The following is a 6,000-nucleotide window of genomic DNA, read 5'->3' as shown; positions in this document are numbered from 1 at the left end:
AGTTATATAAAAAATAATATCTGAAGAAAACTTATTTCTTGGGGCAATTCCCCCAGCTCAGCATAGCACCAAGAGAAAGTAATTCATCCCAATTGGAGTTGGGACTCAGCCACAAAGTCTTGAAAATGGTCCAGATCTGCTCCCCTCCTTCTTCAGGGGTGATAAAATATGGGGTTTTCTTTGACCTAGGAGAGAAGAGGGGGCAGAGGTAGCGTTCAGATGTAGGTTTGCATCTCAGCACCCTTCATGAGAAGGATGAAGTGTTTGTATGGGGACCACTGCTCCATAGCCACCACTCAGCTGCCTCGTGGACCACTTTCTGGGCTAATACATCTACTCTCATGCCATGTGTTAATAAAACACAAGAAGTAATGACTTCTCAGACCTCTGGATATTTTACTTCATCTCGGTATCAGTTTACAGCCACCATAAATCAACCAGTTCCCCCTCCCTCCTTCCCTAATGTTTTATAAACTGCAGAAAGTTGGAGTCTTTTTTTGGCCCAACAGCCTACATATCCTATAATAAATGCCTCTCCTAATGTTGCTTTATTTTATCAATATTGCTAGACTTCTTAATGGGACTCTAAGCTCCTGACTAACAAAATATATTATCTGTCATATTCTGTATTTATTTTTACTGCTAGGAACAATGATGCTCTATCATGACCAGCGCAGGGTAACGGAGGTCAGAGCCCATTAATTGAAAGAACACATGGGCTGACCAGCCGGTCCCATACCCTGAGGGATAATCAGCACCCACAGCCACTGCTTTTTGGGGTTGTGATGTACCCCTGTAAGAGGGACTCGAGCATGTGACACCCGTTTCTCCCTAGTGGGAAACAGCACCCAAAAGATACTACACAGCACATTATGGATGAGGTTTGGGGGAAGGCAAAAAGAAAAATATCCAGCCAGGGTAGCACAAGGTTGGCTTGCCTTCAGGAAACGCCTGGTTGTATGCAGCAGCTGTGGTGCGAGTAGTACAACAAATTCACTTACTGAATGACAACAGCTTTATTGGCAAGCCAATTCAATTAAAGCCACTGCAACCAACAAAGTCGCAGACAGCGCTCGCCGCATAACGAATATGGAATCATGCCTACGTTTCCCCAAGTGCCCTCAGCCCTCCCTGTCCCTCTGCATGAGAGGGAAAGGGATGAATGAATTAGGCTCAGATGATGGTAATTAATGGCTTGGCTGTCAGAGAGGCATTTTGTCCGCCCGGCAGTTGAAAGCTCCATATTACAGATAAAGTCCCAGCACTGCCCAGACAGGGTAACCCGCCTCTTGGAATGGTGGGAGCAGGAGAGGGGGGGAGAGCGCTGCTGGTTTGCATTGATCAACGTTGCACGGTATTGATAGGTAAATAATATGTTCATTTTTCATTTTCACAAAACATATCCTTCAGGCTACGGTTACAGGAGCTCTGACACGAGCTTATTAAGAAAAAAAGTATCCTTAATGCTGGGCTAAACACAAAACAAATATTCTTATAAAATATACATAAGAATCCATTTTAGCCTTTGGTAAAATAGATAAAACCTGGAATTCTTTTTTTTTTCTTGTTGTTGTTACACTAGAACTTTGCTTTCTAAGGCAACATTTCATTTGAGACCTCCCCATGCACACATGGTGAGACTGGTTTTCTGCTGTTGCTGAAATTACTCAGGATTTGTTGTCTTCTGCAGCACAAGTAATTAATTGATACTGCCCAGGTAAAATGGCTGGGATACTGTTTTCCCCAAAATCTCCATAAGGGAAGAATTAAGACTTAGGCCTAAGCTCTCAAAATGTCTCACAAGACTTCTCTCATAAACTCGTTCATGAATAAGACAAAAAAGGAAGAAGTTACTGAAAGCTTCTGGACAAAACCCTGTTACACCAAAGCCACAGGGAGTTTCAGTAACATGGAGGTGGGAGAATCAGACCATGACCCAAACCCGAGTATCTCCATCTCAAGCAAGCCACCATTGCTCCTGGCTGGTGGTACCCCACCTGTACCCCAGGTAGGTTATCACCCCCCTGGGGTGCTACTATCACAGCATCCCCCTTTCTGCAAAGGGTAAATGGACACCATTCATTCTAGTTTCCCTTTCCACAAAAAGGAAAAAGCCCTTATAGGTGCCCCTTGTTCTCTCCACATCCTCACTTTCCAAGACCCAGTGCTAGCTCGGAGGTGCTAAGAGTTAAATACAACCCTAAACCCCACATCCCTTTTTAAGCTGGAGTGGAGGCAAATTGAATTCAAAGCAGCAACCAGGAAGCTCAGGGTGTTTCTGGGCCTTTTTTCAAGTTTTGAGTTATGAAATCACATCTCTTTTCGGAGCACGCCAGTGTAATTGCCTGGCTGCTTTCCGTGTCAAAGTGACCAATACTTTCTGTGCCTCTGGGAATGTAAAACTGAAGAAAACATCACTCATTTGGACGTTCATTATGTGACTCGTTATTGTACATTAAACATTTGTATCCTTAAAATAATGGCCTCGCTATTACCAGCCATGAGATTCCCTCTTCTCGGTTTAGTTCAAAGATGAGGGCACTGCCAGAGCTCCGGCAAGGTGACACCCAACACTTAGAGGACCACAGTACAGTGAAAAATAGTTCTGGTTTTGTTTGTGTCACAGAAAACACACGCCTTTTCATTTCCAGACAGCATTTCAATGTTCATTAAGGAGTAGACTAATGGCACAATCCTTAATCACTCAAACAAGAACGGATGAGAGCAGCTCAGGGTCCGCAGGAGTCAAGGATGATGTTTTAATGGATAAGTCTTTATCTTGCAGTCCTTGCTGTTGGAGTTACTCAAAAGCTAAAGCCAGGTATCCCATGGGGATGCAAGGAGTGAGGAGGAAGCAGCCAAAACGATTCCAACATCATAACACCACCAAGCTCACACCTCAGGTTACCACTGGGCAATGGCAAGACCTTGATGGATGAAGCCAGGCTGGACCAGTTGTGTGTATAGCGGGACACCTAACAGTGCAAAGTCACGCCATCCTGGGCAGTGACTCATTGCCTGGGAGATGCAATCCTCAAACAAGCTTTCATGAGGTTGCCACCAGGCATTTTCAAACCAGTCCAGCCAGTTGTAATGAGGGTTTGCCAAAAAATGAATAAAGCTGACCTTTGCTAGGGTGTTCAGAGGAGACCAGGGTGGTTTGTGGGGAGCATAGACCAGGGCTGTGGTGCCTTCAAGTACAAGGTGATAGAACACCACCAAGGGAGGGGAATGGACCACGAAGACTGGTGGCCTTTGGAGACAGATCCTCGTGTCCCAAGAGACTTGGGTTGAGCTCAGCACAATGCAGACCCCAGACATGCTGGGACTGGGTAAGCCTGCTCCAGTGCTTCTGTAGTGGGGAAAAAGGAAGAAAAGGTGTCCTTGGGCTGTGTCTCCTGCATGGAGCCGAGCCCAGGGGGGTGGAAAGGGAATAAAAGGACCTAGAACCAGAAGAGCTGGTCTGGCTTTGATGCAGGACCAGCATCTGCTGCACTTTCTTCCATCCACCCCATCACAGACAGGACACACTGTGGGGGCCCCAGCCCCAAATCCTGCCCACCTCCTTCCAGCCCTACCCCACCACTCACTAAACTGCAGAGGGAGGTTATTTAAATAGCAAAATCCAGCAGTTTGACATCATCTGCTCTCCAGCCACCACATTTGCTTCTGCAAGGTCCCCTGCTACTTCCCCAAGGTAAAGAGGAATTAACCCGTCTTAGTTTCATCCCTGACTCATCAGCAAGGGCAAAGCTAGTCAGAGTACAAAGCTGCTCATCAGAGAGGTTGAATATTCCCTCCCTTTGAGCACTTACAAGAGATACTGATGTCTCCAAGTGATATAGTTTGGTTATTTCCATTAATTTCATAGTGCTTATAGGGACATCCAACGAGCTTCAGACCCCTAAGATAAACCTGCCAACCATCTGAGTTCTTCTGCCCACTGCAGCACTAAAATACAGCCCTTCCCAAAAACAGGAATTGTCAGGTACAGGGAAGAAACATATATTTTTGCCAGGATAACGGAGCAACACATCTTCTCCCAGTGAACATACCAGCACAGACCATGCCTCCAGCTCTAGAGGTATGTCTTCAAAGAAGCACTACACAACCCTGCACACTCATAACACTCAGTGTGTTTCTCTTGCACAAAGGGCTAAGCTGAGCCCACAGTGCCAGGAGGTTGTAGAAGCTTTACAAAAGTCTAATGCATAATCCATGCTAATCTTTCCTGTCCCCGTGGCAAACATGGGAGAAAGATGGTGTGATATAACATATATTGCAGATACCATACTGTGGGCATGAGGAGATGACACATATTTGCGAAGAGCTACAATCTCATAGAGAGGAACAATTTAAAGAGCAACAGCAGAGAACAACATGTGGGTACCACTCACCTGCCCCATGGAGAACACCTCCCAGCAAACATCTAGTCTTCCTCATCCAGAACAACCCACAGTGGTCACGTAGATGAGCAGGTTGAGATGAGGTGCCACATAAGGCTCAGCATGGCACACAAGTGAAGCTCAAGAAGAAGCACATTGTCGAAGTCTCCATCCTCTATAAACTAGGTGAGAACACCCTCTCTTCTCTCCCAGAGCAATGCAACTTTGCTTCCCAATACCCAGAGTACACTTGGTACCTTGATGACCCAGTCTGTGAGCAGAAGCACAGACCTTGCACAGTTCCAAAGGCTTTTTGAGTCCGAAGATGCTTTCTGAGCCAGCCAAACTCAACTGAACACCACAGGCATTGCTTCCCAGGTCCAAAGAAACAAAGGCAGCTGAAGTGCAAGTACAAGGCTGCAGAAGCCAGAGCAGATCCTGGGTGAAGACTGGCATCACAGTGCTGGTGGGTGGCACTGGGATCCCTCACACTCACAGGGGACCCACTAAGACATCCAGAGAGCATCAAGGAAAACCCAAAACCACAGAAGCCTCTCACCATAGGGCAACCTGCTTCCAAACTCAACTCTAGCCTTTTTCTCCTGAGTTTAATGTCAGCCCATGCCTTTATCAGCTACCTCTTAGGCCTCTAACCAGGAACAGCTGGAGGTGCAGTGGTCTGGATGCTCCACCTGTGGGTGATGAGTGGATGGTCACAGCTGAAGGCCATTCCCATGCCTGGCTAAGCCAGGCAGCCTTGAATGCTTCCTGAGCAGCTATAAGAGGGTTAGTGTGGTAGGTGAATCTTAAAGGCTGTAGCCTTGTCTTCTTCATCCTATCCATCTCTGTTCCCATCCCCAGCTGGCTCCTGGCCCTGGGTCATGCCTGGGGCTGTCAGTGGAGCCTGTGACGTGTAGCTGGCTCTGCCCACCTAGGTCAGACCTCATGAGACAGTGTTCTATAAGTGAAGTCACAGGAAGAGCACATATTAACCTTGGTATGACCCCCATCGCGGAGCAGCTCCAATCTCACTGACTCTCTCCTAACAGAGACAGCATTCTCCAGTGTCCCAAGTTTGCCAGTAAAAACTACCCATAGGTTGTTGTGTTTTGGGACATTAACTTTCTTTTTCCTACTGAAGGTGACCGGATTGTCAGACAACAGTCCTTGTCTTTATACCCAGTAGACATTTGTGTGTGATATCAATAAAACTGTGCAAAGCATGGACGGGAGTCAAGCAGCAGGGAGGGTAAACTCCTTCAATCCAGAATTTACATCATATTCACCAAGGATTTATTTACTTAATCCATTAGCACTGATTTTCCAGATAAATTGTCTGACCACGTGTCACAGAGGTGTAACCTGGCGCACGTGAACCAGTGCATCAAAGTACATGAACCACTGGTGAGTTGGCAGCTGTGATTTGTTCTGAAAGTGTGGGAGTCCTGTGGCATGGTACCTTCTTGTGCAACCACCAGGTTTCAACAGCATGAGATTTCGGTGGAAGGTCACCAAAAAGCCCTCATCACTCACCTCTTAGTGCAAGAGACCTGCCCTGACTTTAATTAAGGGAAAGAGGATGTCCCACATTGTTTCAGGGGGGCTTTACTTTGTC

Source organism: Neopsephotus bourkii, unplaced genomic scaffold, assembly GCF_033783945.1.
Source record: "Neopsephotus bourkii isolate Nb327-2 ecotype Australia unplaced genomic scaffold, CSIRO-AGI_Nbou_v1 NB_1250, whole genome shotgun sequence".
In the NCBI taxonomy this organism is placed as follows: domain Eukaryota; kingdom Metazoa; phylum Chordata; class Aves; order Psittaciformes; family Psittacidae; genus Neopsephotus; species Neopsephotus bourkii.
The sequence above is the reverse complement of the archived record's forward strand: the minus strand, read 5'-3'. Positions refer to the sequence as shown.